The sequence below is a fragment of the Macrobrachium rosenbergii genome, unplaced genomic scaffold, assembly GCF_040412425.1.
Source record: "Macrobrachium rosenbergii isolate ZJJX-2024 unplaced genomic scaffold, ASM4041242v1 13890, whole genome shotgun sequence".
Taxonomy (NCBI): Eukaryota; Metazoa; Arthropoda; class Malacostraca; order Decapoda; family Palaemonidae; genus Macrobrachium; species Macrobrachium rosenbergii.
The window spans coordinates 75,469-100,000 of record NW_027100720.1 but is presented as its reverse complement, the minus strand read 5'-3'; the positions used below and the strand labels follow the sequence as shown (position 1 = coordinate 100,000).

General features: G+C 34.7%; 1 long non-coding RNA gene across 7 annotated transcripts in view; it reads right to left on the bottom strand.

Moving 5' to 3' along the window:
* Positions 1–24,532, bottom strand: part of LOC136837906 (uncharacterized) — a 91,382-nt gene that overhangs the window by 19,537 nt on the left and 47,313 nt on the right. For 2 of the 7 annotated variants that reach the window (XR_010852806.1, XR_010852809.1), the window contains exon 2: positions 1,758–1,984. The exons of 1 other annotated variant lie outside the window; for it this stretch is intronic. This is a non-coding gene — a long non-coding RNA (uncharacterized lncRNA). Of the gene's footprint in view, positions 1–1,273; positions 1,391–1,757; positions 1,985–5,740; positions 5,764–5,890; positions 6,163–16,573; positions 16,784–24,532 lie in introns of those variants that run through there. 4 more of the 7 variants (XR_010852808.1, XR_010852811.1, XR_010852807.1 and 1 more) reach the window with 4 other exon arrangements.

The window sequence follows — 24,532 nt, the reverse complement described above, 5'->3', positions numbered from 1 at the left end:
CTCGGCGAACAAAAGTTAAGTAGCTTATTCGTTAATAATAAAGGCTGCTGTTATTGTAGGTTTTAACTCAGATTGCTAATAATAAAGTCTTTTATTTCAAATTAATTCCTTTTAAATATATGTTAAAAAAAAACACTAAAAATATAAAAAGTTTACGATATTTTCGCTTTATTTAACCTTATAACGTAAGCTTTTCGGCTTTTTAAATTGCTGGGCAGAGTTGAAGTTCCTTAATAATTTATGCAGATTCTGGAAGCATGTTTTCCTTCATATAATGCTTCATTAGACCGAAATACTGCGAAAATACGCCTTCAAAGACGTGAATTGAAATAAGAAGTTTACGCTACTTTCGCTTTATTTAACCTTATAACGTACTTTTCTCAGCTTTAAATTGCTATAGAGTTATTCCTTAATTATTTATTTAGATTCTGGAAGCATATTTTCCTTCATATAATGCTTTTTTCAGTAAGAAATACGGCGAAAATACGCCTTCAAAAGCGTAAATTGAAATAATAAGTTTACGCTTTTTTCACTTTATTTAACCTTATAACGATCTTTTTCAGCTTTTAATTGCTATACAGTCGTTCTTTAATGATTTATGCAGATTCTAGAAGCATATTCTCTTTCATATAATGCTTTTTTAGGTCGAAATACTGCGAAAATACGCCTTCAAATACGTTCTTCTTTAATTTTACGCTTATGATAGATAATAATGCTAACTTAACTAAATCTGACTCAGCTATTATTTGACATTTTCGGCCGGTATTTCGAGCAAAAAATGACGATAAAACTGAAGAATAATCGTATACAGAGAACTTAAGTTAATGATGAATTTCGCACGCCCGATCTAATACAAATAAAGCACGAGTAAGACGCAAGTCGTCGTAAATAAGGTACGAATTCGCTGGTCGTGAAATACGTTTGAATTTAGAAATAAACGACGACTTCATCTTTCGCGCCTTTTTAGATGTGTAAACATTAAAATGACATTTCCTCCTTAAATATTAACGCAATTTAGTCGCAACCTCTTTCAAAATACGTCAGATACGATGCAAAATCAGACACGACGGCAGGAAATGGCATAAATAACGTAATAAGAGTATTTTAGGCACATTTGGATAACCGGCCACGAAGAAGAATTAATTTCTTTTTTCGATAATAGGTGACTATAGCGTTCCCGGCCCCGTAAAGTGAATAAAATATTTTCTCTTATTTTTTCTCTGTTGATCCAAACTTAAATTTCACTCTTACAAAAAGGGTGGACAGTACTTACTAAATATTTGTATAAGTCAAAGACATCCAGTTCCTCAAAAGATTGACCACCAGTCAAAAGTTCTTCTCTAATGCGAGCCTGGCAGGAAGCTTCTTCATGGGGCAAAGAATTGCATAGCTGGAAAAAAGGAAAGATGAGTTGACAACCATATTGGAAGGGACGAAACTGATGAAAATAAAAAAAAACACAGAAAAATATTCTTCTAATTCAGTTATATGAATGTCTGGGTACCAATTAATACCCACAATGCAAAGGCAAAAAGGTGTGATATTCAATGACCTTGATTCCTCTGATATATGGAAATTTACTTTAATATTTACTGAAAAGCATATAAATAAAAATTAAACACCAATCACCAGAAAGGCTAACAGTCAAGTAAGAAGGCCAGAAAAAAGCTGACAATTATGTGGGATTATGCAGACAATAACCAGGGTGAAGATATAAAAAAATATGTGCAAAAATAAACCGTTTTGATCATAATTACCATTAATGGAATAGACGCCATTGCCTCATTCAAACCTGTCCTGGGATGCCAGTGACAAGTACCATAAGTACAGTACCAGTGATGAACACAGCTATGGGACTCTGTCCTGGGATACCAGTGCAAGTACTGTACCAGTGCTGAACACAGCTATGGGACTCTGTCCTGGGATACCAGTGCAAGTACTGTACCAGTGCTGAATACAACTATAGGACCCCATTCTCTCATTTCTGAAAGGAATAATATTACGTTAAAATAAACTTCACCAAACATATGTCACCAAAGCAGAAAAATCAATACCTTAAAATATATACAAGGTCCTACAAACTCTCTATTTCTGCCTGAGTGTCTAGTTAGATCAGAATACCCAAGTGGTGTGAACAATTATTGATATTTGGACATCAAAACTTAGGAAACAATAAGGGATCGAATTCTACTATAAGAGAAGAAAGTAGGAGAGTCAGAGTCTCTTACGTAGTTTAAATAGGATTCAATACTAAACATGGTTAATATTACGATATTCATACGTAGCAATATTGAGCAATAATGGAGATCTGAACACGCCCACCCTACGATATCTGACGCGCCATTTAACCCTTTTTTTAATATCTGGCTTCATTATACGATATTAATAAAACTCAATTTGCTTCATTATGATTAAATGTGTAGGTAAATGTTGACATGAATCCAGATTTGGTGGAAAACAAACCCCCTTCCCTCGTGCAAACAGACCTGGCTATACACTCTTAATGTAATAAGTATGTTAATATCTGGCTTAATTATACAATGTTGATTAAGCACCTTAGCATAATTATGATTAACTTTGTTAATATATGTCCAAACTTACCGGAAAAACAACATACCCCTCCCCCCGTCAAACATGCCTGGCTACACACTTTTAATGTAATGACATGTATTCCAATACCACATATGTTGCAATGGGTTATGTACACAAAGAATACGATATTGATACAACACCTTTTGCTTAACTATGATAAAATATGTTGGCAGAGGTCTCAATTTAGTGGAAAACCAACATACCCCCTCCCCCCTTACAACAGACCGGGCTACACACTTTTAATGTAATGGCATGTATTCCAATACCACATATGTTGCAATGGGTTACGTACACGGACAAAGAATACGGTATTGATACAACACCTTTCACTTAATTATGATAAAATATGTTGGCAGAGGTTCCAATTTAGTGGAAAACCAACATACCCCCTCCCCCCCCCTCCAACATGCCTGGATACACACTTTTATTGTAATGACAAGTATTCCAGTACCACATATGTTGCAATGGGTTACGTACACGGACAAAGAATACGATATTGATACAACACCTTTTGCTTAATTATGATAAAATATATTGGCAGAGGTCCAAATTTGGTGGAAAATAACCCCCTCCCCCTACCCAACCCTTCCCAACTGGAAAAACAACCCCAACCCCCTCCACCTTTCCAACAGAACTGGCTGGCTACAAGACAGCATTTTCTCTTACCTACATACGAGACATTACATGCCAGTATTCACTTGTAATGGAAGGACAAGTATTGCAATACGACCCAATACGTTGCAATAAGTTAAACGAAAAAAAAGGGTTGAATATACAGTTGACCAATGTAAAATACAGAAAAGATCGTACCTATTCTCTAATAATATCCTGATAATGATAATGATAGAGAGAGAGAGAGAGAGAGAGAGAGAGAGAGAGAGAGAGAGAGAGAGAGAGAGAGAGAGAGAGAGCGTGGCTCTCTATCTACACAAAAGAGATCCGTGATTCGCAACACTTGTACGAAAAAGTTTCCCAGCTCAAACAAAAATACCAGCGAGAGTTTGCTAAATCTAGGCCGATACGAAAGCATTTCTCTTCAAGTAATATAAAAACACACTTATAAAATTCACTAGTTACCAGGACCTGGCTGGTAATAACACGGCACCTTCGGTTAACTGTTAAGATCGATACATTTGGATAACCTATACCAAACGTCACTGAAAATCATTTAGTTTAACCCACCAGCTACGTACGATAAGTCCAGCTCTCAATTTTGATATTCGAGTCAAGTGATAACACTTAAATGAGCCACTTTATACTATAATATATACTCGACGCACTCCCCCCAATCATTTCCCATCAGAATTAATTGTAATATGACTGACTATATGAATACCTGGAACGCTAAGTTACTAATAAGCAATAGGCTTCTTTCATAACCATTCCACTGCCGATTCCCGAATTCCAAATTTACCACGATTCTCTTAAACAGAAAATATATAGGAATGTTTAAATATAGCAAGAATATTCACAGTTTTGCCGTAGAATCAAGAAGGCTTTTTTTTAATTGACACTTCAGATCACACTATACGTATGAGTTACTACAGCCTATAAATACTAGACTGTAATGAGCGATTTCATCAAATGCAGGACTTAAGGATCTAACAACGAGAGAGAGAGAGAGAGAGAGAGAGAGAGAGAGAGAGAGAGAGAGAGAGAGAGAGAGAGAGAGAGAGAGAGAGAGGCGCTTTTCCGAGGGTTCTCAGTACGAGAGAGAGAGAGAGAGAGAGAGAGAGAGAGAGAGAGAGAGAGAGAGAGAGAGAGAGAGAGAGAGAGAGAGAGAGAGGAGCTTTTCCCTGAGGGTTCTCAGTACGAGAGAGAGAGAGAGAGAGAGAGAGAGAGTTCTCAGAGAGAGAGAGAGAGAGAGAGAGAGAGAGAGAGAGAGAGAGAGAGAGAGAGAGAGAGAGAGGACTGGGCGTGGCAGTCTCTTCAAGCTGTCAAACTTGAAACGGCTTATGAAAGACTAAATTGTAAAAGCTTTCTCTTACTTTCTAACAAAAGCTACACAGACAGGGTTGTATGAATGCAAAAAAAAAAAAAAAAAAAAAAAAAATACAGCGCGCGCGCGTGCCTGCGTAAATTTCCCACACCTATCAACTAGCGTCCACAGAGAGACTGGTGCAAAAATTTGGACGCAATTTCCTGCTTCTGACGGCCGTGTTTGAAAAGCGGCGTCATTACATTACAACAAAAACCTTCAATTAATCATTTAAAAATCTGTCCCGAACCTGAATTAATGGCCATACCTTTAAATAAATCAGCAATTAATTATTGGGTCTCACTTTAAACCGTCGTCCACCACTCGGTAAGCAAGCAATTCACCTGTGATCACGATTGTTCCCCTAATTTAAGCAGTATGTCGCAGATTCGTGACGATAACCCAGCCTGTAATCAGTCTAGTCACCTTGCTCACAGGCTAATAGATGAATCAAGTTACGAATTGGCCACAATGATTCAGCAAATACTTGGCCGTTGATTACTAATGTCCCCCAAATTGAAAAACTGTAAATAAACCTTAATATTTCGTGGATTCCCACCACTAGAATTTTTGCTTTTATCCTTAAATAATTGGAGCTGGAATTGGAATATAAAACTTAGGCCACAGGCCAAGAGATACGATCTAGGAGGTCATTCAGCTCTTTAGATAATGCTGAAACAATTAAGACAGGACGGAAAGTAAGATGGAAGAACGAGATTACGAACAGAGGTACAGTAAAAGGAATGAAAGGGGTTGCAGCTAGGGGCTGATAGAACGCTGCATAGCACCTTAAGCAATGCCTACAGTGCGCCGCGTGAGATACACTGACGGCACTACCCCCACACGATGATTCTTGGATAATTTTAATTAAACTGCACCTATCATACTCTTCAATTTAGAGATTCGGAGCACAATAAACGGAGATAGCTGGACATTACCCAAAATAGAAACGTCTATAAGACCTGGTCTGCGTTGGTTCACTGAGCTCTGATGTCCACATCAGGCCTCTGAATCCCTTTCAGTAACTTAGTAAACTTACAATAAAAGTTCTGCCACAGGCACCGAGCCAGAGATACGTTCAAGAACCTCAGAATTTTCACAGAAATTTGCAAAATCAGTTTTTCAAAAGTATACAACAGGCTTCCAGCTTCGAAGGCCTTGACGACTTACAGAAATCGTTGGCAAAGTTCCAAATTTCTATATTCTGTGACCAAAATACCCCTTTCCGTGACATTTTCCAGACGTCCAGTGGTTTTTCGAACCTCCAACGTGAAAAATTTACCCTAATTCACCCTAACAACATGAGAAAAACCAATTTACCCAATCCTTATTTGGTATTTCTTGAGCACCTCTATATAACCACTACCACTCATCATGTATAGCCCTACACTGAGCCTTCCTTCCACTGTCAGGAAGGAATGGCCTCGGCCAATCAGAGGCCTCCACCGTACACACGTTTCTATCGCCCTCTTTCACTGGCTGAAAGCTTCGGTTTTGGGGCAAAGCGTCTTCGTAGACGATCTCCCATTGGCTGGTGGGATAAGAACCAATTTTCGGAAGGTATTTCTATGGAAAACAATCTCCATCGATATCTAACGTAAATAAATAAATAAATAAATAAATAAATAAATAAATAAATATATATATATATATATATGTGTGTGTGTGTGTGAATATTTTATCAAAATAAAAGTATATGCATGATAAACTAAAGGTCAGTTGATGAATGAATCACTGTAGGGAAAAGAGAGATTTAAAAAAAATTTAAACAATTTCAATTGTATCTCAAATATATATACATGTGTATTTAAATTTACACGTATTAACACAGTTACACACATAGACACACACACATCACAATATATATCACCACATATATATATATATATTATATATATGTTTATGTATAGATATATATATTAAAATGGTTATATTACGAACTGAATTAGCATGGACCTCTGGACATTGGCTAGTACTAAACAGGCGAAACTGATATCACCTACCACCAGAGATTGAGGAAAGATGTATTTTTAGAGAGAGAGAGAGAGAGAGAGATTAGAGAGAGAAAGAGAGAGAGAGAGAGAGAGAGAGAGAGAGAGAGACTCAGATAGAGAACCTTATCATAATGATGAATTGAGAGAGAGAGAGAGAGAGAGATATAATATGAATATTATAGAGAGAGAGAGAGAGAGAGAGAGAGAGAGAGAGAGAAGAGATAGAACCTTACATATATTAGAGAGAGAGAGAGATGAGACCTATATCAGAGATTTAGAGATATATAGAGAGAGAGATAGATAGAATTAATAGAGAGAGAGAGAGAGAGAAGAGAGTGTGATTTTCCAGGAACCTAAACTGAGAGAGAGAGAGAGAGAGAGAGAGAGAGAGAGAGAGAGAGAGAGAGAGACCAGAGAGAGAGAGAGAGAGAGAGAGAGAGAGAGAGAATTGAGAGAGAGAGAGAGAGAGAGAGAGAGAGAGAGAGAGAGAGAGAGAGAGAGAGAGAGAGAGAGAAGAGAGAGAGAGAGAGAGAACTTTCCAACCAATTGAGAGAGAGAGAGAGAGAGAGAGAGAGAGAGAGACTTTTAGAGAGAGAAATTAAGAAGAGAGAGAGAGAGAGAGAGAGAGAGAGAGAGAGAGAGAGAGAGAGAGAGAGAGAGAGATGATGAACCTTATCAAACCTTGACGAGAGAGAGAGAGAGAATTTAACTGGACAATTGAAAATTAACTGGACTTGGGAACATGTTATTTATAACAAAATTGTGTTAAAATTCTTGGAGAAATACCATTCAATAAGAATTAAATTAATTAATTTTAATTGAAAAGTGAATGCTTACGCAATCTATCAGCATATTTTGGAACTAAATTAATTAATTTCATTAATTTAAGCCAAAAAAGTGAATGCATACACCATCTGTGGACAAAATTTGGAACTAAATTAATTAATTTTATTAATTTAAGCCCAAAAAAGTGAAGGTATATGCCATCTGTGGACAAAATTTGGAGCTAAATTAATTAATTTTATTAATTTAAGCCCAAAAAGTAAACGTATATACCATCTGTGGAAAAAATTTGTAACTAAATTAGTTAATTTGATTAATTTAAGCCAGAAAAGTGAACGCATACGCCACCAAAATATGGAACTAAATTCATTCATTTCATTAATTTAATCCAAAAAAGTGAACTCATACGCCATCTATCGGCAAAATTTGGAACTAAATTCATTAATTTGGATAATTTGTCAAAAAGTGAACGCATACGCCATCTATCGGCGAAATTTGGAACTAAATAATTCGATTAATTTAATCCAAAAAGTGAACGCATACGCCATCTATCGGCAGCATTTAGAACTAAAAATTTTATTGATTAATTTAAGCCGAAAAGTGAACGCATACGCCATCTATCGGCAAAATTTGGAACTAAATAATTCGATTAATTTAAGCCGAAAAGTGAACGCATACGCCATCTATCGGCAGCATTTGGAACTAAAAATCTTATCGATTAATTTCGATCAAAAAGTGAAGGCTTACGCCATCTATCGGCGAAATAAATAACTAATTTCACCTTCCCGAAGAAGTTATATTATTTTCGCTTTATTTAACTTTATAATGTGCTTTATTCAGCTTTAATCGTTATAGAGTTGTTCCTTAATAGTTTATGCAGGTTATGGAAGCATATTTTCCTTGATTTAACGTATTTTTCGTTCAAAATACGGCGAAAATGCGCCTTCAAAACCGTAAATTGAAACAAGAAGTTTACGCTATTTTGACCTTATTTAACCTTATAACGTGCTTATTTCAGCTTTAACCGCTACAGATTTGTTCTTTAATAGTTTAATTTTATATCGGAAGTATTTTTTCTTAATTATGTGGCCTTTTTAGTTCGAAATACGGCGAAAAAACACAGTCAAATTACGTAAAGAAAATTATTAAAATTCTGTAAAGTATTTATGTATGTTTTCTTTGATAAGTTTTCTTTGAATATCCAGATGGTAGCTATTTTCGCCTTATTTGACCTTATTATGTGCTTTTCTCAGCTTTAAACGTTATAGATTTGTTCCTTAATAATTTATGCATATTCTGGAAGCATATATTCCTTAAATTAATGTATTTTTAGTTCAAAAAACGACGATAATACGCCCTGGAAGACGTAAATTGAAATGGTAAATCTACGCTTATTGTCGCATTATCAGACCTTATTTCAGGCTTGTTTCAGCCTTCATTTGATAAGGAATTGTTCCTAATTAATCTACGTTCATTCTGGAAGTGTATTTCCCTTAATTTAACGTATTTTTATCCCGAAATAAGGAGAAAATATGCCCTCAAAGACGTAAAATGAAATAACACGTTTACGCTATTTTTAACCTTATTTATTTAACCTTAATTTATTTAACCTTTATTTAACCTTATATAACGCGCTTATTTCAGTGTTTACTTGCTATAGAGTTGTTCCTTAATGATCTATGCAGATTCTGGAAGCATATTTTCCTTCTTATAATACTTTTTTAGACAGAAATGCTGCGATAATACGTCTTGTAAGACGTAAATTGAAATAGTACGTTTACGCTATTTTTCGCTTTATCAAACATTATTTCAAGCTTGTTTCAGCTTTTAATTGGCATGGAATTGTTCCTAATCGATCTACGCTGATTCTGGAAACGTATTTTCCTTAATTTAACGTATTTTTTTAGCTCGAAATAAGGAGATTATACGCCGTCAAAGACGGAAATGGAAATGGTATACAATATTTTCGCTTTATTTAACATTGTAACGTACTTTTATCATCTTTTAATTGATATATAGTTGTAAATTAATATTATATGCAAATTCTGGAAGAATATTTTCCTTCATATAATTCTTTTTTAGGTCGAAATACTGCAAAAATACGACTTCAAAGACGTAAATTGAAATAAAAAGTTTACGATATTTTCGCTTATTTAACCTTATAACGTGCTTTTCTCAGCTTTAAATTGCTATAGAATTGTTCCTTAATGATTTATTCAGATTCTGGAAGCATATTTTCCTTCATATAATCCTTTTTAGACCGAAATAATGCAAAAAATACGCCTATGAAAAATATCTTCAAATAATTTTAGGGGTTAATGTACGTTTTCTATGATAGACGATATGGTTAACTCAACTAAATCTACATGGCGATCATTCAAGACTTATTTCGGTCATATTTCGAGCAAAAAAGACGATAAAACCGAAGAATATCCGTATATATGAGAACTTTAGTTAATAAAGAATACTCAAACGCGGATTTTGGACGAATAAAGCCCGTAATAAGACGAAATAAAGCGTAAATAAGGTACGGAATTCGTTGGCTTTTGGACCAAAACAATAAACATTCGAGTTTGAATGAAATCGAAGACTTCAGTTTGAAAGTTTATTGCAGCTTGAGCTTTAAAATGGCCTTTTTCTATAAATATTAACGTAATTTCTTTGTCGCGATCTCTTTCAAAATACGTTAAATACGGTACAGAATCATACCAACACAACAGCGAACTAAATTAAACAGTATATATATATCTTAATGAGCTTATTTTAGGCAAATCTGGATGACGGGCCTCATGTAAATATTTTTATGAAATTACTATAAAATAATAATATATATATATATTTTTGAAAAGAATATATATATATATATTGATTTTTTTAAAATGTATATATATATATATATATATATATATATTTATAAAACAAATATATATATATATATATATATATATATTATATATATATATATAATATATTATATCGTTGGACGTTGAATGCAACGTTTTTAGACGTTGTTTGATGAGAAAATCTTTAAGAAAATATTAATATTAAGTTGGATTAAGTTAGTCAGGAGTTATATATATAAGGGTTTGAGGATTCTAAATACTCGTAAAATTGTCCGTAAAATGCTGATTTGTGTCAGGATGAGAGATAGGGATTGATTGATAACAAACTGAATCCAGAAGGAGAGTTGGTGTTTAATTATATAAGTGTTTGATAAGGGTTTGAAGACTAAATGATAGTAAAATTTTTTCGTAAAATGTGGTAATGATTGCTGATTTGTGTGAGGATGAGAAAGAGAGTTTGATTGATGGCTGCTAAAACTGGCGTCACAGAGAGAGACAGAGAGAGATTTCAAAAGAGATTTTTTAAACATTTAAGAGATAAGGTTTTAAAGATTAAGATTGTAACAAATTTGTTTCTATAATGATGCTGGCTGATGAAATGAGGAAAAAAATTGATAAACTTTTAAGAGAAAAAATAATTGGATTAAAACTTCGAAAACTAACCCACTGTTTTTGAGCGTCATTACATATAGAAAGAGAGAGAGAGAGAGAGAGAGAGAGAGAGAGAGAGAGAGATTGCTGACACATTTCACATAAGAGATAAGGTTTTAATACTTCGATTAAGACGTAACACGATGCTGGCTGATGCAAAAACCGTTAGAAAAACTTTGTTACGAGTGATGTAAGTGTTTGACAAGGCCAATGGCTTTACGTGGAGTCGAAGTAATCGTAGAATTGTTCGTAAAATGTGGTTATGATTACTGATTTGTGTCGGGATGAGAAAGAGAGTACAACGTTCAGTAACTACCGAGTTTCATCCTGGACCTGTTAATTGTTATGTTTATTTGAAGCACTTGGTAAACCACAAGTCCAGGAAGGAATAATGGCTGCTTAACTAGCCTTACCTGTAAAGTGGTTGACATTTTATCACAAAATATCTGGCGAATCCTTTTCCTGAGACGTGTTATTGGTTATTTTCCTCTTTGTATGCACTGTCAACTTCTTTATAAGTTTGTTTTGGCAGCCATATTAATACACAGTTTAAGGATAGCGTCACTTTTGTGCAGCACAAAATTCGAGGTCTTTCACTCTCCAGGGTTACTCTAACACTGGGTTTTACTATTTAAACTTTTAGAGTGGCATGACAGAGAGAGAGAGAGAGAGAGAGAGAGAGAGAGAGAGAGAGAGAGAGAAAGGTCTTGTGACAGCGTATACTGCACTTGCTCCTTTGAATAACCAACCCATGGGCTTGCTACTTTCACAAAAAGCAATAATTGCTCCTTATTATAACACAAGGAGAGAGAGAGAGAGAGAGAGAGAGAGAGAGAGAGAGAGAGAGGCCCTGTACCACTAGTTTCAGAACTGAATTTCCCTCATCTAAAATTACTTTCAGTCAACTTGCCAAATTCAAATAAAACTGTCTTTACATATTTCAAAATATCGGTGTCATTATGAATACTTGTTAGTGCAGATTTTCACCTCCTAAATTCGGCCATTCTAACCAACACCTAACGACATTCCTGTAAGCATTTTATGACCGAAACAATCAATTAAACTCTCTGAGATGTTTTTAACAAATAAGGGTCTCAGATTGGGTATAACATTCCTACTGTTTTTGCAAAAGAATTCGTTACACTGTTATTTCAAATTACCATAAAATCATTCGGTTACATAACCCAGATCATTCTCCAATGGGGTTTTTATTTGATATATGTTATTCTTGGACACAAATGGAACCGAAAATTCTCACTTAACCTGGTGTCATCAAATATTTTAAAAAGTTAAAGTTGGCAGGAATAAGATGTATTGATGTTCTGACATTCTGGTATTCATTAACATTGCCGATTTTTTTTAGCCTGAGACAGATGTTTCATATCACAGCCGCACATAATGTTCCGTTTGGTTATCATACTCAACCTTCGAGGTATTTATCACAAAAAACATTGCATGGGTCCTTTTCCATAATAAGTTTCATCACCTATTTATTGCCTGCATCCAGCTTTTAAATTATTTTCAGATTGCTTTTTCAATCACTGATGTTTTATAGTTTCTCTTTAACTTCACTTTTATGGGTCATAAAATTCTTCACATCTTTCCTCAATTAGCATAAATAAAGTCTATTATATTTTACCTAAAATAGCACTCTCTATTTTGGCATGCAGGAGAGAGAGAGAGAGAGAGAGAGAGAGAGAGAGAAGAGAGAGTCTGAAAAGAAGAGAAGATTGAGGCCCATTTAAATACACAAATCTGTCATTTCCCAAATCCATTCAGTCTTATCAAAAGCTTGAAACTCCATATTTACTATGAATTTATAAAGCTTACTGAAGCTTTTTAACTTTTAATTCTAACTCAAAAAAAGGCTAATATTTTTGAATCCATATTATATAATTAAGTTCTCTTTAATCTGGCTGTAAATAATAATAATAATAATAATATAATAATGTATTTTTAAATTAATTCCTTTTTAAATAATATGTTCGTAATCGCTAATCTTCCAAACAATGTACGCCATAAACCAAAGGTTACTTGCCCCAAGATATCTTGGCAACTGAAAATAGATTCGTCCCTGATTGGCTGTCGATTACATCATCAACACCACCTCTGATTGGCTACAGTTCGTGTTTACTATGGTTGTATGTCCCAGCAGACGATTTTTTTTCAGTGTGGCCACAAGTCAGAATAAGAATTTGCAAATAATTTCCTTTTTATGGCTTTCTAACAGCAGTATTATATATAAAAGTTTAAAATAATTGATTAATTTAATAAATAAGCTTTATTTAATCTATTATAACAATTTACAATGGGCTTTTTAATGTACAAAGTACATAGCATTGTCTATGTTTTTTCCAGGCGGCCGACGCTGAATTGCAGTGTATCCATACATTAAAAACAGCTATCCAAAATACTTTACTTTTTATATCATCTTTTAAATAATTCTGATGGGTAATATTTTAATATATATATTTAATAAATAATTAAAGATGATTTAAATAATACACAAAGTTATTTTTAAATACATCAAGTGCAGCAAATGTAATTCTGATTTCAACAGCAGTCATTGTTTAAAGCGTTCGTGAGAAATTTATGAATGGGAGGATAGAAAAGTTGTCTTTTGTTACTTTTAAAATTGTTTTTTATAGATTGGTTATGTATCAAAACTCAGTTCATTCATCTTAACATACTTTTATGTATATTAATGAATATTCATGCAAAAATCCTGTCACGTAAATCGTTGAAATTACTGATTTATCGAACGTAAATGGCGATAAATTTGAGTCAAAGTTGCCAGTTTTAGCCTACTTTTTCGAGCTGGAAGTGAAGTTAGCCATAAGGCAATTTAAACTTGCTCTTTATTGATAAATTCGGCATTTAAACAGTATCTCCTTATAAAAAAACTTAATAAAAAAATAAAAATTATTATCATGAAAAAAAATTGAAATTCGAAAACCTTGGTTTTTTGTGAGGATTCATAAATTTAACTTCTTTTCGTAACATGAAGGCAACTTTTCCAAACAGCACATCATAAACAGAGGGGTTCCTCTGACGGAGAGAAATTGGCGGGAAAGTTCTCGTACCTGATTGGCTGTCGATTACGTCATCAACACCACCTCTGATTGGCTATCGTTCGTTTACTATCGTTGTTGTTTCTGCAGACGAATTTTTTCAGTGTGGCCACAAGTCATAATAAGAACTTGCAAATAATTTCTTTTATATGCTTTTTTAACAGCAGTATTATAGATAAAAGTTTAAAATAATTAATTAATTTAATAAATAAGCTTTTTTTAATCTATTATAAGAATTTATAATGGGCTTTTTAATGTTTAAAGTATATAGAATTGTCTATGTTTTTCCAGGCCAGACGACGATTGTTTGCAGTATATCCATACATTAAAAAAGCTATCCAAAATACTTTTATTTTTGTCACCTTTAAATAATTCTGATGGGTAATATTTTAAAATATATATTTAAGGAATAATTAAAACTGATTTAAATAATACAAAAGCTATTTTTAAACTATCAAGTACAACATATGTAAGGTGATTTGCAATGCAGTTTTGGTTATAGTTTTAAGCGTTTGTGAGAAATTTATGAATGGGAGAAAAAAAGTTGCCTTTTGTTACTTTTAAAATTCGTTTTTTTATACATTGATGTATGTATCAAAACACAATTTCTCATCTTTCCATATTAATTTGTATATTAATTAATATTCATGCAAAAAACTGTCACGTAAATCGTTGAAATTACTTATTTATCGAAGGTAAATGACGATAAATTTGAGTGAAAAATGCCAGTTTCTGCCTTCTTTTTGAATTGACTAGTATAACCATACGACGTGAGTAGCGATCTCATAACTTTATATTTTTATTGATAAATTAGGCAGTTTAAGAGTAATATAACAATAAAAATCAAAATTAAATGTACTTAAAATGGTTCCTATGAATATTAATTTTTTATTTTTATATTTTATTGCGAAAACAGATAAATTTTGTTTTGAAATTTGAGGACAAACATCGGTTTCCATGGAAACCGATAACGTAATCGTCGAGGCCAGTGACGTCATCTTTCATTCATAAATTCGATTCTCGGCGAAATAGAAAAAAAAAAAGTTAAGTAGCTTTTTTATTCGTTAATAATATTGAAGGCTGCTGTTATTGTAGGTTTTAACCCTTAAATAAGACGAAATCAAGCGTAAATAAGGTAAATAAGATACGGAATTCGTTGGTTTTCAGACCAAAACAATAAACATCCTAAACATTCGAATTTGAATTAAATCGAAGACTTCAGTATTTCTTAAACTTTAAAATGGCATTTTCTCCTTAAATATTAACGTAATTTAGTCGCAATCTCTTTCAAAATACGTCAGATACGATACAAAATCATACGCTACAGCAGAAAATGGCATATATATCGTAATAAGCGTATTTTAGGCACATTTGGATAACCGGCCTCAAGAAGAATTTAGTTTCTTTTTTCGATAATAGGTTTAGGCTATAGTGTTCCGACCCCGTAAAGTGAATAAAATATATCTTTTTTTATTTTTTTTCTTGAGAGGCGCGAAATATGAATTACGTTGGACGTTGAATACGACGTTTTTAGATGTTGGTTGACGCGGAACCTTTAAGAAAAATATAGTTAGGTGTGATATAAGTTTTTGAAAAGTTAGTTAGGAGTTGTATAAATGTTTGAAAAACGTTAGTTAGGGGTTATATACGTTTTTAAAAAACATTTAGATGCGTTCGTTTGAAAATGAGTTTTTGTCCTGTTATTAACGCAATTTAGTGCAGTGAGTTTTCAAAATACGTAAAAATTTTGACGCAGAGTTAGGTGTGATAAATGTTTTTGAAATCGTTAAGCAATTATTATACATTTAGTCAGGAGTTATAAAGTGTTTGTTAAGGGTTTGAAGATTCTAAATAATCGTAAAATTATTCGTAAAATGTTTTTTAAAGTTACGATCGCTGATTTGAAATCAGGCTGAGAAAGAGAGAAATTGGTTGATGGCTTGTAAAACGTGGAGAAAACGAGAGAGAGAGAGAGAGAGAGAGAGAGAGAGAGAGAGAGAGAGAGAGAGAGTTTTAGAGGTGGGGATGAGATTGCTGACACAGTTCACATAAGAGTTAAGGTTTTAATGCGTCGAATAATGACGTTTTTAGATGTTGGTTGATGCGAAGTATGTAAGAAAAAATTTAGTTGGGTGTGTTATAAAGGTTTGATAAGTGTTTGATAGGACTGGGAGCTTTGCGTAGAGTCGAAATTATTGTAAAATTGTCAGTAAAATGTGGTTTTGATTACTGATTTGTGTTAGGAAGAGAGAGAGATTGATTGATTATGGCTATTGAAACTGGCATCATAACAATATGTGGAAAGGGAGAGAGAGAGAGAGATTGCTGACACATTTCACAAAAGAGATAAGGTTTTAATGCTTCGATTAAGACGTAATTCGATGTTGGTTGATGCAAAGACCGTAAGGAAAACTTAGTTACAAGTGATGTAAGTGTTTGATAAGTGTTTGACAAGGCCGGTAGCTTTACGTAGAGTCGAAGTAATCGTAGAATTGTTCTTAAAATGTGGTTATGATTACTGATTTGTGTCGGGATGAGAAAGAGACTGCAACGTTCAGTAACTACCGAGCTTCATCCTGGACCTGTTAATTGTTATGTTTATCTTAGCACTTGGAAAAGCACGAGTCCAAGGAAGAATAATGGCTGCTTAACTACCCTTACCTGTAACAGTGTTTACATTTTATCACGAAATATCTGGCGAATCCTTTTCCAGAGACGTATTATTGATTATTTTCCTCCTTGTATGCACTGTCAACTTCTTTATCAGTTTGTTTTGGCATCCATATTAATACACAGTTTAAGGATACCGTCACTTTTGTGCAGAACAAAATTCGAGGTCTTTCACTCTCCAGAGTTACTCTAACACTGGGTTTTACTGTTTAGACTTTTAGAGTTGCAGAGAGAGAGAGAGAGAGAGAGAGAGAGAGAGAGAGAGAGAGAGTAGACAGAGAGAGAGAATGCACTTAGCTCCTTTGAATAACCAACCCATGGGAGAAGAGAGAGAGAGAGAGAGAGAGAGAGAGAGAGAGAGAGAGAGAGAGAGAGAATTTGCAACAGCGAAATGAATAATTGAGCACAAAGAGAGAGAGAGAGAGAGAGGTCTTGTGACAGAGTGGCAATTCAATGGTTGCTCCTTCAGAATAACCAATGGGGGAAAGATGTTCCTGAGAGAGAGAGGAGAGAGAGAGAGAGAGAGAGAGAGAGAGAATGGTCTTGCACAGCGCAAGCAATAATTGCTCCTTTTATAGCACAAAGAGAGAGAGAGAGAGAGAGAGAGAGAGAGAGAGAGAGAGAGAGAGAGAGAGAGAGAGAGACCACTAGTTTCAGAGCTGAATTTCCCTCATCTAAAATGATTTTCCGTCTACTTACCAAATTAAAATAAAACTGTCCTTTACATTCCAAAATATCGATGTCAATTATGAGTACATTATGAGTACTGGTTTTGTACAGATTTTCACTTCCTAAATTCAGCCAGTCTAAACCAGCACCTACTTACTGTAACCATTTTATGACCGAGAAAAATTCAATTAACCTCTCTAAAATGTCTTTAACAAATAAATTTATTTCAGATTGGGTATAACATTCCTACTGTTTTTGCAAAAAAATTCGTTACACTGTATTTCAAATTACCACAAAATCATTCGATCACAAAACAGATAATTCCTCAGTGGAGTTTTTATGTGATATATGTTATTCTTGGACACAAAGGGAACGGAGAAAATTCTTACTAACCTGGTTTCATCAACAAATATTGAAAGAGTTAAAGCTGGCAGGAATAAGATTATTGATATCTTGATGTTCATGAACATTGCAGAGTTTTTTTTAGCCTGAGACTGAGATGTTTCATAACACAGCCACACATATGATCTGTTCTGTTTGGTTATCATACTCACTATTTATCACAAAATATTGCAATAATCCTTTTCCAAATAAGTTTTATCACTTATTTAGTTGCTTGCATCCGCTTTTAAATCCTTTTCAGGTTGCTTTTGCAAATTGGATGTATTTAAACTTTGCCTTCAATTTCACTTTTATGGAACACAAAATCTTCACTTTTTCTTCCCCCTAAGCCGAAGGGACCTAAGCTAGCACTATGGCATGAGAGAGAGAGAGAGAGAGAGAGAGAGAGAGAGAGAGAGAGAGAGAGAGAGAGAGAGAGAGAGAGACCGAACTTGCTTGCCTTTGAGAGAGAGAGAGAGAGAGAGAGAGAGAGACCAGAACTATTTCGTCTCTCTTTGTGAACAAGAGAAAGAGAGAAATAGTTTCTTTTATAACAGAGAGAGAGAGAGAGAAGAGAGAGAGAGAGAGAGAGAGAGAGAGGCCTAAAATAAAGAAAAATCTATCAAAAAATGGTCGTCCCAATTCTTTCAATTTGAATAGAATTTACTTTTATCGTAGTAAAATATTGCATTCACTTTCCTCACTCCCAGTAGCGTATATAATTCTGAAAGACATTCAAACATCATTTAGAGATTTTCAAAAATTTTCTCTTGCAACATAAGATTTCTTTAAGATTTTGCCATTAAGCGACGAAAGTCCATTATGTTTATTCATTTACAAATTGAAAAAGTGTCTGCAGCAACGTTTCCAAGTATCGGTGGTCAAAGTTTTAGATGAGGTTCAGTAGAATTCCATTTCCCAAAAACTGTCAATCTTAACGAAAGCTCGCCATATTCATTTAGAAATTGATATTTTTTATATTAATTATTTTAAGTATTACCAATGGTTAATATTACTTGAAATTGTCAAATAGATAACAGAAAAATAATCTAATTAAGGTATTTATGAAAAGGCTAGACTGTATACTCTACGCCTGCATAATAATTAAAAAATAGAGTACTTGGTAACTTTTTTAGTTAATTTATATGTTATTAAACTTTTATTAAAGAATAGTCGAACTCTGAATGGTTCTAATTATACTCTATTTTGGTTATTCAATTAATTGAATAATGAAATTGAAAAAATAGGATAAAATGATTTGAAAAATTGATTGATTTACTATAATTTTTCCAGTCATATATTTATTTCAATATGATAAAAAAAAAACACTCAATATGCCAAGAAAAACCATTAAGCCCGTATTATTATTATTAAAGGACTATGAAATATGTTCCAACTTTAAACAATAAAAATATGCTCACATTACAACACTAGTTAGGGTAACAAATTAACACTAATTAAACGTAACATGTGGTAACACTGTTATCAAAACATATGCCAACATAACGCTGGTTAGCATAGTGTATGATAACGCTGGTGAGCATTGCCCATGCTAATCTTGGTTATCAGATTCTTGTTAACATATGATAAACTTTGTTGGCATAACCAATGCAAATCTAGGCTATTGTAGCTGAGCTTAAACTTGGATAACGTGTTAACATAGTTTATGATAACTTATGTTATCATAACATCTGATACTAAAACGTATGCCAAGACACTTGCGATGGTTATCATGACCTAGACAACACACAGGTTAGCATATCTTAGGCAAGCCTGGATTAGCACAGGCTATGCTGACCTCCATACCTAACGTTTGTTAGCATAACTGAGTCTAATCGAACACTCACTCATTGGTGGATGGGGGCGAAATCTCTCTCTTTTCACCTTTCCATAATTTGTCTTTATGGTAACACTTTATCTCTAACTTTCTTCCCCTATCTGTCTTTATCGCTTTCCATATCTGTCTTTACCTCCTCTCTCTTCACCTTTCTATATGTCTGTCTGATCCTTCGCCTTTCCATATCTGTCTTTGTCTCCTCCTCTCTCTCTCCCTATGTCTTTACACTCCTTGCTAGGAAAAACATATGTTAACAATAAGGTATAACTGTTATCAAACATTTATGAGGCTGAATAGCCTCCCAACTTCTTCCTGACTGTATGACTGTGTGCTTGTTTACAAATATCTGAAACATTAAGTGAAATTCCTTTTTTATGCATAATTCCAATTCAAACTGATATTCACCATTTATTAGTGAGATGCTATCGACACTGGGCGAATAAAAATACATTTTAACAGATATTTTAACATTAAAAAAGTCAAACAATTTTTTAAGAATAAAATTTACAGTAAAGTTCCGTCCCATTCTTTTGCTGAAATTCAATGCCATATTGATTTTATTATTCAATATTTTAAGCTTTGGTTATCTGCCGTAGCCCAAGGAATAACAAACTGTTATAGACTGGAGCACATAAAGTGTTTAAAATGTTGTGGAAGAAAGTTACAAAGGTCCTACACACACACTTACACAAAATGTACAATCACTGACCCCATCAGAAGCTTTTAATTTGTCATATCATTCTCCCAAACGGCCTTGGTATTCACAGACATACAAACACGCCTTCCGTCTCGTTGAAATGAGAACAAACAAACAAAATGAGGCACAAACTCTTATTGAAAACAATCAAAACCACTCCACATCTCCAGCTGTCATCTGGTGGCCTTGAAATCTCGGAAGTTGGTCTGTAAGTGAATTGGGTGGAGGGTTCCCCGCCCCATAATCCTTCTTATCCCCACCCCCTTCACAGACAGGGAAACCGTAGTCATTGCTGTTATATAGACACGTAATGCAGTGCTATAATGAAGCTGAATATAATGACATAATACTCTCGACTGTTTTTACCTGAACACCAGCCTACCCCCTCCCCAAAACCTCAGCTCCCCATGAAAAGGCGATAATGATAAAAATTCAAGGAAGGATTACAAGTAAACTGTAATAATAATTTTAAAATGTTCAGGCAAGTTGCTTCGGGAGTGTTCGGGGTGGGGGGCTCCTGGAAGGCGGAGGGTTGTCCACACGGGAGGAGGAGGACAGAGGGTTGAGGTAATAGCCTAGCCCCCCCTCCTCCTGAATCTTCGTACCATAAAAGCTAATTTAACTCCATTTTTGCCACTAAGATACTTTTTATATAATAAAAATGACCTCTACGAAGTAATTCTCAACCAGTACAACCTCATCGAGGTCATCCTTGTCCGTGGGTGCATCAACGAGGTCGTCCTCGCCTGGGAAGCCCTGAGCGAGGTAAACTTCGCCGGGGGATGGCCTCTAGGAGGTAATCTTCAACAAGGAAGACCTCTTCGAGTAATTCCTCGTCCGGGAGATGGTCTCGAGGTAATTATGAAGATAGTCATCATCATTATAATAACTATGAAAACTTTTCATTTGAACTAAAAACAAATAAAAAATAAAGATAAAAAATTTTAATTTCCATTTTTTTTCAGACAAAAAAAAACACCTTCTAAATCATCAAAATAATGTGTTTATTTTCCCCTAAAGTAAAAAAAAAAATCTCTTTGCGTAAACCTATCCTCTTAAATTTTGTAAGTGGTCCAATTGAACGATGAATTTAGGCCAAAGGGGAAGCACTGGGACCTATGAGGTCATTCAGTGCTGAAACGGAAATTGGCAGTAAAACTTGGTTTGTAACAGAAAAACCCTTTTGCAGATGCAAGATGTTGGGAGAGGATATGAAATAAAAATAAAGTAAAGTAACGAAAAGGGGTTGCAGCTAGGGGCTGAAGGCACGCTGCAAATAACCTTAATGCCACTGCCTACAGTGCACTGACGGAACTAACCCCTACGGGAAAGAGACTGAGAGAACTCACCATTTTTCCAACACCACAAAGGAAAAATCTAATGGATAAATGATTATCAAGTATTTGTTAGTCTTCACACGGGAGTTCTCTTGAGGTTCTACAGACGAGGCTGTCAGAGCTCAGCAACCAGTCATTACTCGACACCCAGTCAGGAAGATAAAGGCAGTACCAAAGTGGTTAACTTTCCATGAATCATCCCTCTTATTCATATGATTGGTCAACAGTTTTCCAGCCATGCTCAGACAGTGTTACCAGACAGTCCTGGTTTTCTGATCGGTGTCAACAGCTTCCTTACCCAGTCATCATCTCAAGTATGCTATGCAATAAAGACATTCTACCTGTCTGGCCAAAATCGAGAGATTTAAGGTGCTTTAAATCAATAATATGCACCTGCACTTCCTCTGAACAAAGTAAGTAACAGCAGCTGGTTCTCCATTAATCCTGTTACACTCCACAAAATTTATCCAGAATCTGTCATCACATTAACTTTTCATTTTAACGCCTGCTTCAAAAAGACGGCCTCAGCCTTCAATAACCCTTTCTCTTTTTTTAATGGCTATACAGACTGCCAAACTGTGCACTTTAAGTTCCCTTCTTTGCAATCAAAAAGTTGAAATGTTCTGCATTAACTCTTCCCTTCTGTCTGGCATACAATAATGGGGTAGGAGACTTGAACAGTGCCACTTAAAAATACCGTATCTCAAATCTGCACTTTGTTCTCAACAAAATCAATGATTTCTTTGGCATCGACGGTCAAAACTACTAGATTCACCATATATCTAAGGTTCCCTTTGGGACTTTTCTAAAATAAAAAACACAGGGATAATTTCAAGAAGTGACAAAAGGCAAAAACAGGCCTCTCATTAATGGAGGACAACTCAAGTCAACCAACCATTTTGCAAGACGAAACCTTTGTCCTTGTAGGGATGACTAAAGTTAAAAATAAGATACCTCTCGACAATTTTTTGGAGGAAAACACTGGTTTTGCATTTGGGAATTTGTAGTCTTTCCATACCTGCCAAACCATGGGGTAACCCGGTAGGCCGTTCACATTGAGACTGAAAAAAAGGAATTTCTGAAAGGCGTAACAAAAAAACACTTTGTTGTCATTATTTCAATTTTGTCTACAATGAACAGGAAATGTTCTGAATAAGAACCTTCTGGTAGAATTATAATGACAATGAATCGGGGTCATACTAACAAGACAGACCAGGTAATGGGGATCTTTGAAAGTTGTCTCTAGGTTACCACAATTAGAATGGCCTTACGGCCTCATAATAGGAAAATTTAAAAACTCAGGAGGAAAAACCTCAAATTCTTGCAGTACTTTAGAAGGTATCAAAAAGAACAAATTTTCGGTCTGGTCAAGATCACAAATGAACACCTCCAACGAAGGTTTTAAAAACAACTTATCTTCCAAACCATACATTAAAACTACAGAACTAAAATTTTCTAAAACTCGACAGAACAAAAATATAAGTAATTTAAATGTTCTTTCTTTGACACAATTGTGAATAAATTAGAATCCACTTTTTGAAAACCAATCAAACACTTTGCCATCAGAAAACTGAACAAAAAGGAAAACGTTAATTATCCTAAGGTGGTAGGACTGGAAAAAAAAGAAATATTATCTACGATCAAACAAACCTTCCCCATCAGTGGAACCAATGTCAGTTTTAAACATTTCTTTCCCGTTCAGGGGTTGAAAATAAAGGATTGCCTATAACACAAAATTTCTCCCTCATAGTTCAAGCATTAAAGTGCATACCTTTTTCAGCTTGAAATGGATACGTTTCAGACAACAAATTAGGGTAACGGGTAATGGGTTTAGTTGAACAAGAACTTTAAAAAGTACCATGGAAATAAACCTTCGATTTAAGGGGGTTGTTACTTGGGACATACATTTCATTGCACGCTGAATGAGCAGTTATCTGCTCATTCAAAACGCGTTAGTAGGATATTACTGTCAAAGTGCATGCCAGTTGGCAACAGTTTGACCAAATCCTATGGGAAAACTGCCCAAAGATATGGGCCTTGTAGTCTGAGACTACTGGAGATTTTAAAGTTACCCCAAAAAAAACCCTCAAGCCCTGATTTGAGAATTGTTTTCAAAACGGTGGTTTCCCAGATTTAATATAAGGTAAAACCCTCATTTAGTTACGTTGTTTGTTCTCAATTGAAGCATAAAACCGTTTGCGTGTCAGAAATTATTGAATATTTTATCTCAACCTTTTGTATTTAGAATTCTTAAACACTGAGAACAGCATTTATTGAAAGACATCCGCACGCCGCTTTATTTTTCTTAATAAACTGGCAGTTGCCATGACCACCTGGTCTTTTTTTCGCACCTCTTACAGGGTTTATATTCCCACATTTAAAGGTCATTATTCATTTTTGTCCTTATTCACTTATCTTTAAGTTCTCCGTCATTACATTACCACTGACATCAATGCTCTGGCCTTAAATTACCATAGTTCTTCTTGATTACCTATGACTTTAAGTCACGTGACCCCCTTTCGTATTACCACAGCCATCAATGCTCTACTCTTGACAATGAATGACTGGTTATCTCTAGCCTGTCTGGCATTTTTATATTACCACAGCCATTAGTGGTCCACTCTTGACAAGTTCAAACATAACATGACCAACAAACCACATGGCATTTGCAAATAGTGTAGGGTTCACCTATTGCCCTGACCTCTGTGCTTTACCTTTTATTTTGGCTCTATTTCAGAGAGCTAGATGAATAGGGACATTAGCAAAACACAACCAAAGTATATTTTTTGAAAATATCTAGTAGCTCTCTATTTTAGCAAGAGCTACTTTGCAGTATAAGTTATCATTCCCCGTCAGATTAGCCCCCTCAATGCTAAGACAGGGGACTGGTACCTGTACACCAACAGCTGTTTCTAGCAGGTGGCTTTAATAAGGGATACCAGGACAAAACAATTGAAAATCCCTTCCAGCCCACAAGAGGAATCTCTTCTGCTCTGCTGACAAGGTCCTCTTCATAACTACCTGGAAAA